The sequence below is a fragment of the Oryctolagus cuniculus genome, chromosome 4, assembly GCF_051225735.1.
Source record: "Oryctolagus cuniculus isolate XC-2025 breed Fujian yellow rabbit chromosome 4, ASM5122573v1, whole genome shotgun sequence".
Lineage (NCBI taxonomy): Eukaryota > Metazoa > Chordata > Mammalia > Lagomorpha > Leporidae > Oryctolagus > Oryctolagus cuniculus.
This window is the reverse complement of record NC_142870.1, coordinates 71,569,368-71,583,175: the sequence shown is the minus strand read 5'-3', so window position 1 is coordinate 71,583,175 and position 13,808 is coordinate 71,569,368. Positions and strand designations below refer to the sequence as shown.

General features: G+C 39.1%; 1 long non-coding RNA gene across 2 annotated transcripts in view; it reads left to right on the top strand.

The window, feature by feature from the left end:
- The window catches only part of LOC108177921 (uncharacterized), a 215,971-nt gene extending 202,812 nt beyond the window's left edge, over positions 1-13,159 (top strand). For both annotated transcript variants that reach the window (XR_016232434.1, XR_011387891.2), the window contains one exon: positions 12,077-13,159. This is a non-coding gene — a long non-coding RNA (uncharacterized LOC108177921). The remainder of the gene's footprint in view (positions 1-12,076) is intronic.
- Positions 13,160-13,808: the final 649 nt, after the last annotated feature.

The following is a 13,808-nucleotide window of genomic DNA, read 5'->3' as shown; positions in this document are numbered from 1 at the left end:
GGCTTCCTCAGTAGTCAAATCAGATGAAAGCCAACCACCATGAACAAAACTTTCATATCACTGCGACAGAACATGCATTCCCTTTGTGACAGCATCATGCAATAAAACAGCTTGAGGAGACCCATATATAAGAAATCTTACATGATTCTAGGGTCAGACCCTCTTCAACAGGACAGCAAAATAAATGAATAAAATAGGGAGCCTTGCTCTAATAAAATATAAAACAATTTTCCAAAACCAAAAACCAAGAAAAAAAGCATACCATAGCCTCAAAAAGAGGTGAATCACTAAAAATAAAGCCCACCCATAAACAAACATTAATCTAATTCTTTAGGAGTCTATTAAAGTAATCAAAATCATTAGACACTTTTTTCTATCACCCTCCATAAATATATTATGATTAGTCCACCACTTCTCAACAAAGTATTACCTCTATTTCTTTCTTTTTTTTTTTTTTTGACAGGTAGAGTTATAGACAATGAGAGAGAGAGAGAGAGAGAGAGGGAGAGAGAGAGAGAGAGATACAGAGAGAAAGGTCTTCCTTCCATTGGTTCACTCCCCAAATGGCTGCTACAGCTGGCGCTGCACCAGTCTGAAGCCAGGAGACAGGTGCTTCTTCCTGGTCTCCCACACAGGTGCAGGGGCCCAAGCACTTGGGCCATCCTCCACTGCCTTCCTGGGCCACAGCAGAGAGCTGGACTGGAAGAGGAGCAACCTGGACTAGAACCCGGCACCCATATGGGACGCTGGTGCCACAGGCAGAAGATTAACCGTGTGAGCCATGGTGCTGGCCCACCTCTATCTATTTCTTTTTATCTCATTTTGTCTTCACCTTAGTCCAGTACCTCATCATTACTGACCTGGAAGATAACAGCAGCCTCTCACTCACCTCTCCTTGTTCCCAATGCTACTGCTCCCTTTCATTCCATTTCAACAGTACCAAGATTTTTTTAAAACATAAATCAGATTATAAATCTTTCTATGGCCTTATACTTCAGATCTTTCCTAAGGCTCCATTTTACCTGGACTATGATTCCAACCATGGATTTTGACTCTCGCTCTAGTTTACCTTTCTCAACAGATTCTAAGTATGCTGGCTTTCTTTCAATCCTTCAACAGCTCCTACCTGATGTCTTGTGTACGTGCTGTTCCTTCAGCCTAAGTGCTTGTCCCTGCCCACCTCTCCTAGGACTAGATCTTTCAGATCTCACTTCCTCAGAAAGGTCTTAGCACACTACTCAATAGACTGGTAGTCCAGCACTCATTGATTTTAGTAAAATGTTGTTCTGCTTCTTTGCTTTTATTCCAACTTGTCTCTATTTTTGTTTATTTGATTATTAGTTTATTTATCACACATAATATCCTATTAGACTAGGTGTTCCACAAACCATATCTTCCCACTTAACATTGAATGTTTATAATTCCTGGCATAAGTAAGTCACCAACAAATATTTATTAAATGAGCATTTGATGCTCAAATACAACCAATTTTTTTCATAATATGTGAATCAAGTAGTACATTATTTTCAGACATTTTTGTTGAAACCAACTCATTTGGAGAATCTGTGTCTCTTTAGACAATCCAATTATTTGCATTTTGTGAGATATTCACTTCCTATTGCTCTATACTCAGAGGCAAATATGGATGGCTGAAAATTCATTTGTCCCAAGGAACTATAGAATGTGAGAGTTAGCTGAAAGACAGTAGTAAGTCATCTTGTCTAGTATGTTGCTTAGTGTAGGCAATGATCTATCCATATTTCTGGCAAAAACTGTCAATCTTTAACATTTGTTGGGTTAACAATTTTATTAGTGAAAAACAGCCCACATGTAATTCCAAGAATTTTCTTCATTTACTCAGTGACAATCAGAACTATTGGTTCTTGTTCCCTCTATTAGATCATTGCAGTAGATGCTCAGGGAAGCTTAGTTATTTAAAAACAATGTTTACAAATACAGTTACAGCACTGAGGCTACATTTATATGATTTCAAATAAAACATCATGTTTAGGATTTGTAATGGAAACACAACACATCTGAAAGGTACTTGTCCAAGAGAGTGGGATTTAGCACAAATCTCTGCACAAAGCAACCTGTCTTCCCTGCTCCTCACCTATCTGAGAATCTTCCATCTCAGTTAGCTCCTGAAATAAGTTTGTCTATTTTGTGCTAATGCCTGAAATTGAAACAAATATATATTGGACAGTTGAGGAAAGCTGACTTTTCAGAATTCAATGAGATGATAGAATACAATAGAAGCAGTAACTCAAGATAGTAACTGGCCCCAGAAAGAGACTGACTTCTACATGCACCATGGGTTTCAACCAAGGATTCAGACATTTTATTTTAATTCTTTTTTCCCTAACTCCTTTTTTTGGTAAATGACTTACCAGCCTACAAAGAGGTGCACATTTACTTAGAGATTGCAACATTATAATTCCATTTGTAGTGAAAATTGAAAAGTCTCAAAAATGAACACAATTAGTGAATTTGTAATTATTGTCAAACAAGAACTTTCCTTTCTTTGTTATTCAAATATTTATTTATTTTCAAGGCAGAGCTAGAGAGACAGAGAGACAGAGAGACAGAGACAGAGAGGTCCCTCATCTGCTGCTTCAATCCCCAAACAGCCACAATAACAAGCTGGGCCAGGCCAAAGACAGGAGCCCTCTTCCCAGTCTCCTACATGGATAGTAGGGACCTACCCACTTGGTCCATTTTCCACTGCTTTTCCCAGGCCATTCACAGGGAGCTGGATAGCAAGTGGAGCAGCGAGGACATTAACTGGTTCCCATTTGGGATACAGCATTGCAATGGCCATCTTAACCTGCAATACTATAGTCCTAAACTTTTTTTTCTTTTAAAAGTTACCATGCTACAAACATATCCTTGCTACATATAACTCCTATTTGTAAGATGCCATGATAATGCTTTGCTATGGTTTGGATAATGATGGTTTGAGTGTCTCTCCTAAGGCTATCAGAAGTATTAAGGGGGTAGAAACTTATATCTGAGTGTGACAGTCAGAGGTGCACCTTTGGGAGGCAATTAGGTCTAGGGAACACCTCAGGGTGCAGGCTTCAAGACCGAATCTTGGTAGTTATAGGAAACAAGGGAGAGAGACCACAGGTTTCTCTCTCTCTCTCTCTCTCTCTCTCTCTCTCTCTCACACACACACACACACACACACAAACACACATATACACACACGTGCACATTCCCTTCCTTTTGCCATGAAATGGTCTGCACAACCTTGGAACTCTGTTGGTACGAAGGCCACCATCAGAAGAAACCCCTTGACCTTGAGCCTCCAGAACTGGGAACTAAATAAATGTTATTTGCTAAATACTCTGGGAACTAAGGAGTGTGTGTGTGTGTGTGTGTGTGTGAGACCTGTGGTCTCTCTCCCTGGTTTTCTGTAACTACCAAGATTCGGTCTTGAAGCCTGCACCCTGAGGTGTTTCCTAGACCTAATTGCCTCCCAAATGTGCCACCTCTGACTGTCATACTCAGATAAAGTTTCTACCCTCTTAATACTTCCAATATGTGTGTGTGTGTGTGTGTGTATGTGTGCATGCACATACAAATACTTCATATTCCTCAATAATTTAAATGGCCTATCAGCAAAAAGGGAAAGAAAACAGAACACAAATTTCTCCTATTTTCAACATTTCCCCCAAACTAATGAGAATTATGTTTCTCATTTTTTTCTTCAATTATCTTTTGCAATTGAAACTGAATTGTGCCCTGATTCTTCTTAGCATCCTATCAGTAAAACCTATGAGTTCCCTTATACTATGGAATTATAGAAGGACTTTCATATATATGACATAGAGAAGGTTAAAACAAAACAAAACAGACAAGAAAAGTGAAATCTTGGTTAATGCAAAGCATCTAGGGAAAAAAGAAGGTAAATTCATAGGTTCGTGGATAATACATTAAAGAAACTAAGCTTTATAGCTTTCAATTGTCCAGAGAAAATCAAATTTGAGAACATAATTCCAGGCACTGGTCCTATTGAAATTAATAGGCTAGAACTGTAGCATGCCTTACTATTAACACATTGACTGTTCTTTACGTCTTAATTACATTTGTTTATATGTAAGCTGCTTTCTCAGTTCTCTTAAGTGGGTACATCATTCTCTCATCTAAGTGTTCATTTACTCTTTTTACTTTACTCATTGGATTAACCTCTTCATGAAGAAGAAAGATAATTTTTCCCATCTGCATTGCAGCGAGAAGGAGTTAATGACTTCTAAGATTCCTCCTAATGCTGAGAACTATAAGGTATAGCAAAAATTTATGATTTTCTACTAATACCCAGAATTTGAGTTAAAACATTTTTTATAGCTTAGAAGACCAAACTTTTCTTTAGCACCACTTTATACCCGTTAGAGACAGGATTGGCAAACTTTTTAAGAGTTGGATATCAAATAGTTTAGGCTTTGTGGGATATATAATGTTTGCCACAATTACACAATTGTGTATATTGTATATTAGGAAAGCAGCCAGAGAAAAAGTGTAAGGAAAGGGTCTGTCAGTGTTTCAATAAACTTTTATTTTAAAAAGCAGATGGTGGGCTGAATTCGGCTGGCAGATCAGTTTGTCAGTCTCTGGAGGCATAAGCCTTGTAGGGTAGGGGATGCCCTCCTGGAGCTGGAATGCTAGGAGAGTCAGCAGGACCTGACGCAGAGTGAGACCACATCACCATCATTTGATCCCTGTGAAGGTGTGATCTCTGCATCTTTATTTTCTTTAAGATGTGAAATCAACCCAGATGTCCATCAACTGACGGCTGGATAAAGAAAATGTGGTGTATATACACTATGGAACACTACTCAGATGTAAAAGAGAATGAAATCCTGTCTTTTGCAACAAAATGGATGCAACTGGAAAAAAAAAAGAAAATTTCTTCTGTAGACACTTCAGGCGGCTACCTTATATATAATTGTTTATCAATTGTACAAGAGTACAAGTTATTTATGATATCCTTTTTAATGTCCCAGTTTTCCCAATAATTCTCAAATGCCTGCACTCTTTTTTCTTAATCGTTTTTGAAGGCAACTTGAAGAGCCTCTGCAAAACCCTTATGTTAGAATTTAGTGTCATATAGCACTATCACCATTGTAAAGGAAGAGCAATGAGTGAACAGTTTTTGCTAGCTATCAGAATCCAAAACTATTCCCTAGAAGACAAAATGATAGCAAAGGGAAAGATCACAGCCTAGAGAACAGCTATATTTTAAAACATTCACCTTAAAGTAATATAGAAGTGTCCTCTTTGGTTGAGGATACTTGCAATACAATATGCTAATATCATGAGCCAAAAGTGTATAGCAGAATATTGCTGTGGTAGCTTTCAGTGGTCAACAGAGAGTTGAGCCATAAAAGCATGGAAAGTTATTTCAGAGCTATACCAGATCTACACCATACAGAGAGAAAAGGGGCACAATTATATTACATTTTATGGATGTCCTCTAATAGAAAAAAAATTTATACTCATAGAACTTATAGTAACCTTTAAAATGGAGAGTATGTAAATGTACATAAAAACATATTTAATCCTCCAGAAATTTGTGCTCAGCCAGAGTATATTCATTTTTAAAAGAACCAGAGAATGTGTAGACTAATATGCACATCTGTTATTAGCAACCAGGCTAGAACTGAGAGGTGACATATAGCATTCTGATAGACTTTGCCCAAGTTTCAAGTGAGGTCAGAAATCAATATTCTTGGGGCTGGCACTGTGGCGTAGTAGGATAAGTCTCCGCCTGCAGTGCTGGCATACCATTTGGATGCTGGTTCAAGTCCTGGCTGCTCTTCTTCCCATCCAATTCTCTATAAATGGCCTGGGAAAGTGGTGGAAGATGACCCCCCCAAGTGCTTGGACCCCTGCACCAGCATAAGAGACATTGAAGAAGCTCCTGGTTCCTCGCTTTGGATCATCCCAGCTCCAACCTTTGTGCCATTTGGGGAGTGAAATAGTGGGTGGAAGACTTTCCTCTCTATCACTCCTCTCTCTGTCTATGGCTCTACCTCTCAAATAAATAAATAAATAAAATCTTTAAAAAAATAGACAGCAAATCTCCAATCAGCATACTCATCCCAGAATCTTTGAGACTTGTCATGTCAGGTTTTCTTTTGTATGGCTTTGCTTTTGCATGGCTTTGCTCATCTCCACCTCTGTCTCCCTCTCCCTGTGTGTAATAGCTTCTCAAATAAATAAATAAATCTTAAAAATAAAGAAATCAATAAGTTTTCTCTAGAATTCCATGGGACTATTTAGGAAAAGAATTAAGGATCCATAGACTATATTAAGTATAGGCAAGAAAGGAGGGAGGGATTGAGGATGAACGATGGTTGATGAACAGTTGATTGGATGAATGGGTCCAGTTAGGTATGAGTCCACCTGAGAAATATGTAAAGCACAAAAAGAGTACAGTAACTTGAATGTTCAAGGAGGTTAGGAAACTCAGCATAATAAACTAATAGCCAGGTTCAGAAAGAGCCATCTGAGGTCTTTGAAAAGGACACCTTACTTTGGAAAGTCAGATAACTTCTTGCAGTTAACTTCTACAATGATACCACAAGGGACTCCAAAGCCATCTTCTAAAATGCCACCACCACTCCTTCCCGCTTTGGTAAAACTTCAACAACCTGAAGGAAACTGAATCTTTTTTTCCAAAATTTGCTTTGGATCTTGAAAATCAAACAAGAAATACATATTTCAAACTTTGAAAGGACTGTTCTAAATGGTTAGAGAATTAGCTATAATTTTGAAGGATAATAACATGAAAGCACATGCATTCTGGTGCCCTTAATCGGTCAGAACAGTGTGTAATAGGACTCCTGGCTCCTGGCTTCAGATTAGCTCAGCTCCCGTTGCAGCCATTTGGGGAGTCAACTAGCGGATGGAAGACCTCTCTGTCTCTCCTCTCTGTCTATGGCTCTACTTCTCAAATAAATAAAATCTTAAAAAAAGAGGACAGCAAGTCTCCAACCAAAACATTCATCTCACAACATATGAGACTTGGCATGCCAGGTCTTCTTTGGCATGGCTTTGCTAATCTTCCTCCTTTACTTCTTTATACCACAAAGCTACGGCAACATAGTAGGTGCTCACTACTACGCTGGTGCACTACTGCATAGGTGCTCAACTTCTACATTGGCATTACTCTCCATACCCATTTCCCCTTCTCTTTCTCCTTCTCATTTCTCTTACTTTTCCCTACCATTCCCTGCTTTCATTTTTATATTCGCTTCACTCTGAACATCTCTCCTCTTTCTTCTTTTGTCCCTTGCCCTCTGTACATATCCCTTCCTTTTGCTAACTTTGAAATAGCCTTCTTCTTATTTCTTAAAATACTAAACTCATTATCTGCACTCTGCTTCTAATTTTAAAGTAAATGAAGGTGTACTATACAAACACGCACACACATATAGGAGTATACAGTGCTATGTTGTTTTCGAAGAACAAAGGCAACAAAACATGGTTGATTTTATGCATGAGGCATTTCTTTGGCTTTTAAATAGTGTCTTCCTGTGGTTCTTCCCCTCACATAGCATCTTGGCTATTCAGAAGTAGCACCATGACCTATGAATCTGCTCCTGACCTTTCAAAAGATCAATACATCTCCCCATTAGCCTTTTTTCATCCTCTGAAAATGAATGGAAACTGATGCCAAATTTTCCCTTTGCAAGCATAAGCATTTTTGGAAGGTGAGGGAAAAGGAGATGTTCAGTCTTACATTTTACACAATTAACCAACCTGCTACCTTGGCACAGCATACAGGGAAAATATATGATGCCTGCGAATGATTCTTTTCTAATGTCATTATCTACTCCAGCCACACAGCACCCCAACTCCCCCTCAATCAGGAGCGTCCAGGCCCCTTTGCACAGTGTGGTGCTCTCTATAACATTATACCATTTCTTATCTTACAACCTATTTCTGGATTCATTTGTATGCATGCGAAAGTGGGTTTCTGTCCTCTGGAGAGCTGGCAGGCACCCTGCGGTCTGAATCCTCTGTCCCTGAACATTAGACACTCTGTTGCCAATGGAGAGCCACCAGAGAAATCATGGAGGTCGACAGCCCCAGAAATTCCACTTTTATCTCAGTTGATTAGCATGCTTTTTTTCTTTCTGCTGTCAGCACAGAAAGATGACAAGTTAAGGAAAATGTAAAGTTAATGCTGATGGAAAAGCAACTTAGAAAGAGAGAATTATATAATTCCGTTTTCAATAAAAAAAGACATTTCTGCCATGGGTTTCTAAACTACTAAAGATTATAGAGGCTCCAGGAAATATTGCTGGAAAGAGACATTTTGTTAGATGAGTCTCACTTTTCTATTGTCTCTTATTAAGAAAGAAGAGATATGTTATACTAGAACACTACAATTTCTATCTTTTTGGTGTCAAAGCTGTTAAGCTAGGGACCCACATTAATTGCCTTCACATTCCTTCCTAAGTATTCCCTGCAGTCTGCTCCTACCCGGGTCCATGTTATTGAATTCTTTCTCAAGTGTCACCAATGACCTCCTATTTATCAGATCCAATCTCTCCTCAGCTTTCATCCTCCTGACCTCTTTACGGCTTTTGACACTGTTGAACACCTGCTCCTTCTTTTTCAGTCTTCTCTTGCTTTGCATGACCCTGCACCCCTTTGTGCTCCAATCTGGATGAAAGATTCTTCTTTGCCTTCTTTGTTCTTCTCCCTTTTCCTTCTTAACACACTGAGTTTCCAGCAAAGCTATGGCCTCTACCTTTGGCTCTTTTTCTATACTCACTCCATCTTCTCCTCCTCAATGAACACTCAGGTGGATAGATTCATAAATAAATTAGATATAGACATATGGATATATTTATCTCCTACAACCAACCTTAATGCTGTTCAGACTACAACATTTTAATTTAAACTGTCTACAGAACACATTTGCTTAGACAACCAGCCACTGACATCTTAATTCCCCTTAAATATCAATGTTCTTGGAGTTTGCCTTGTTTTCCCTTCTCTCCTCACAGTTGGCATGTTAGTATATTATGATAGTTAATTTTATGTTTTACCTTGAGTGATGTAACAGGACCCCTGATAGCTGATTAAACATTACTTTAGAGTGCATTTGTGAGATTAGCATTTCAGTCTGTACAGTGAGTAAAGATTACCTTCACCAAAGTAGGCGGATATCATCAATCCCTGAATAGAATGAGGATGCAGTGGAAGTGTGAATTCTCTCTCTTCTGGGACCTGCATCTTCCATCATAAGCATCAGCTCTCTTGGTTCTTGGGTCCTAGTACTTGAACTACAGTTTACATCATTGGTTCTCCTGGTTCTTGAACTTCTGGGCTTGGAACAGAACCATGCTATCAGCTTTCTTCATTTTCCAGTTTGTAGACAGCAGATTATGGAACTTCTCTGCCTACAAAATAACAGAAGCCAACCCCCCATTGTACATATCTTCCTTCCTAACTTCCTCCTTCCCTCCCTTGCTTCCTTCCTCCCTTCCTGTCTTCCAGCCATCCTTCCAACTCTATTCTTTTGGTGATGTTTTATTGCAGAACCCTAATGCATGCATTCTGTATCTCCACCAAATACCATCTTTTTTGTTTTGGTTTGGTTTGTTTTGCTTAATAAATAAAAATTTACGAAGTACAACTTTTGGATTATAGCGGCTTCTTCCCCCATAACCTCCCTACCACCCACAACCATCCCATCTCCCACTCCCTCTCCCATTCCATTCTTCCTCAGGATTCATTTTCAATTATCTTTATATACAGAAGATCAACCTAGGACGTACTAAGTAAAGATTTCAACAGACTACACCCACACAGCCACACAAAATATGGAGTACTGTTCGAGTAGTAGTTGTACCATTAATTCTCATAGTAGAACACATTAAGGACAGAGATCCTACATGGGGATCAGGTGAACAGTGTCTCACGTTGTTGATTTAACAACTGACACTCTTATTTATGATGTCAGTAATCACCCGAGGCTCTTTTCCTTAACTGCCAAGGCTGTAGAAGCCTCTTGAGTTCACCAACTCTGATCTTATTTAGACAAGGCCATATCAAAGTGGAATTTCTCTCCTCCCTTCAGAGAAAGGTACCTTCTTCTCTGATGGCCTGTTCTTTCCGCTGGGATCTCACCAAATACCATCTTCTAAAGCCAATATAACAAACAATCTCTTAAAACATCAGTGCATTCTGAAAACTATTGTCTTATTTTTAGCAACTTCTATGGCAGTTCAGTGTCTGCTGCATTAAATTCAGACTCCTGTGTGTGATTTTCAAGGCATTTCATATAGGCACTAATCTAGTCATAGATTACAGGACCATTCAATACAGGCTGTTATCGCTGTTCAGAAATTTTCTTCAATGTGGATGTTACTCTGTTAAACACTACATCAGTTCTACTTCTCTAGCCTTTACTTTCTCTTTCTCTGTGGAACTACTTTACCTAATTAATGTATCCATCCACTGATTCTTACTTCTTATAAGACCTGGTAGCAATCAGTAGTTTTATAGGGAGGCCTTGTTTTCCAATGGTTTAGAACTGAGCCTTGAGAACTGGTCAGGATTGTGTTGAAATACTGTATTATGAACCTCTGAATACAGACTCTGCTCTTTAGTATGTGCTCACTAAAGTCAGTCATTGTCATTTTAAATGCATCTGTGGGAATAACATAAGAATAAATTCAATAAGAAGCTAGATACTGCAAGAATAAAAAAAGACTTCTACTCTAACAAAAAAAAAAAAAAAAAAAAAAAAAAAAAAAAAAAAAAAAAGAAGCTAGATACTAATGAGTTGCCAGAGACTGGCGTGTCCTACAGGCACAGGGTGGCATGTAGATGATGGTACCATGAGGGTAGGCTCTCCTCTGGTTTGCTTGTCATTGTGTCTGTGTTGGGTCACAATGATAGAAAATGGTTGGTTCTTCCTACTTAGGTATTGAATGAACTACACAGAATTCCCTAATTTGAAATTTGGATCTAAGACTTAATTAATTCTTCTAGTTAAGGCTTCTAATTACTATGTTTCTGCTAAGCCAAGGAGAGCCTCTTGAGAAAAGTGGTGAAGAGTTCTCCTCTTGTGGATCACAAAGCCCTGCTTCTAGGGAGTAATTGAGCAGATGGCAGGAATCTCCTGTCTTTCACTACATATGGTTAAGAGGCTCTCCATAAAAGATAGTCCACCAGTAATGCTTTATAAATGATTATTCAGGGGCTGGCATTGTGGAGGAATGGGTTAAGCTGCCACCTGCTATGCCAGGATCCCCTGTGGGTGCCAGTTAAAGTGCTGGCTGCTCTACTTCCGATTTCCGATCTGGTTCCCTGCTAATGCACCTGGGAGAGCAGCAGAGGATGGCCCAGGTGCTTCGGGCCCCTGCACCCATGTGGAAGACTGGGGTGAAACTCCTGGCTCCTAGTTTCAGCCTGGCCTCCCCTCAGCCATTGTGGCCATCTAGGGAGTGAACCAGTAGATGGAAAATCTCTCCCCCCCCCCTCTCTGCAACTCTGCCTTTCAAATAAATAAAATAACTCTTTTTAAAAAATTAATTAATCATCTCAAATAGTCCCTATGAGAGAATATGGTGTGACCACATGATATTTGATAAAACATAAATGATTCTTTAACACTCCTTGCCCATCAAATTATTTTCAGCATTGAAACTAAGATGACAATATACACTTACTACTTTTTGAATTATACTCAAGCAGAACTTTGTTTTTTAGATAAAATTGTGAAGTGAAAAAATTTTCTTCTCCTACACCTGTCTCTCTCTTAAGCACTGTTCTCATATTGAAAAAAATTAAAACCCACCAACGGAGTGCCACACACAGTATTGCTTTCTCCAAACTTTTCCATGATCCAGTATCACACTACTCATAACACCCATTTTTCCTTTGCTTACATCTCCCATTCCTGAAATATCTTAACAGAACAGATTATTGTGGTAAAACCATGCAGGTGTGGGCCTTGTAGCGCAGCAGGCTACACTGCCTCCGTGGACTCCCACACCCTTCATCACAATGTGTGTGACTGAAGTCCTGTCTCTGCTTCCCTCCAATGCAGATTCCACCCATGTGCATCCTAGCAGGCAGAGGATTACAGATCAAGGACTTGAATTGCTGCCACCCATGTGGGAGACCTGGATGGATTTCCTGGCTCCTGACTTCTGCCTGGCCTACCCACAACTGCTGGACATCCGTGGAGTGAACTAACAGATGAAAGATTTCTTGGTCTTTCCCTTTCTTCTGTCCTAATGCTTTTCAAATAAATAAATGTTTAAAAGCAAAAAGAAAAACAACAATCCAAACAAAAAAATCAACAGCAAAACAAGACTGAAAATTAAAGACATCCTTTTCTCACGCTGGAGTGCCTGGATCCACTCTGGCTCCAGATCCCAATTCAAGCTTCCTGCTGATTTAGTCTCTGGGATGCAGTGGGTAATGGTTCAAATTGTAGAGTCACTGCCACCCACATGGGAGATCTGGATTTAGTTCTCAGCTCTGGGCGTTAGCCCTGGCCCATTCCCAGTTATTTCAGGAATTTGGGCCCTGAGCAGTGAATGCGGGCTTGGTCTCTCTCTCTCTCTCTCTCTCTCTCTCTCTGCTTCTCAGATAAATAAATACATATAAAAATTCTTTTTGAAAAAGTAAATTACACATGCTGGGGAATAAATGTCTGAGAAACTCAGTATTCTCAGAAATGCCTTTAAAATATGAGTGAGTTTCTCTCTGTCTCTCTCTCACTGTCCACTCTGCCTGTCAAAAAATAAAATAAATAAATAAAATATGAGTGAGAGTCAGCATTGTGGCACAGTGGTTAAGCCAGTTAAGCTGTCTCCTGCAAAACTGGCATCACACATGGGTCCCAGTTCCTGTCCTGGCTGCTCTATTTCCAATTCAGCTCCTTGTTAATGTGCCTGGGAAAGCAGAGAAGACGGCCCAAGTTCTTGGGCCTCTGCACCCATGTAGGAGACTCAGATCTTTCTTTTGCCTTGGCTTAGCCCCATCTGTTATGGCCATTTGGGAAGTGAACCAGAGGATGGAAGATTCTCTCTCTCTCTCTCTCTCTCCTCTTCCTCTCTCTCTAACTCTGTCTTTCAAATAAAAAAATCTTTCAAAAATTTTAAAAAATAAAATATGAGCTAATTAACACATTCAAGTCTCTGACTTTTGAACTGTGAGAATCTCAGATTCGGTTATCTCATGTAAGTCCTCAGTAGTCAAATTACTCCTCAAACCTTTCATTACAAGGGGGAGGTTATTGTTTACTATGCTTTGCAGGACAAGCAGATAATACTAATCACTGTTTTCAGACAGTCCTAGAGGTGATCTATTAGCGAACAGTGCTCACTATCATTATGTCGCACCTCCTCCTACGTGCCACCCAGTTTAGTTGAGTCAATCTCCTAAATGTTTCTATTTACAGAGAATTTTTCCAAGCACTATTGTATACAATTTCAATTAAAGATAATAATACAAGACACAATTCCTTGCCTCAGAAAAGTTAGTCAATTTTGCACTCTCATTATTTTCTAGGACAGGATTAACAAACAGTTTTGAAAGTTCCCAGATTGTAAATATTTCAGGCTTTGTTGGACAAGAGGCAAAATCAAGGATGTTACGCAGGTGCTTATGTAACAAGAGAGAAAACAAATTTCCATGCATATTTTATTCATGAAATTTAAAACTTTATAAACATTGAACTTTGAATTTTATATTTTATGTAACACAATATATTATTTTTATTTTTTCCTGGGCATTTAAAAATGTAGAAACCGTTCTTAGCTTTTGGTTGT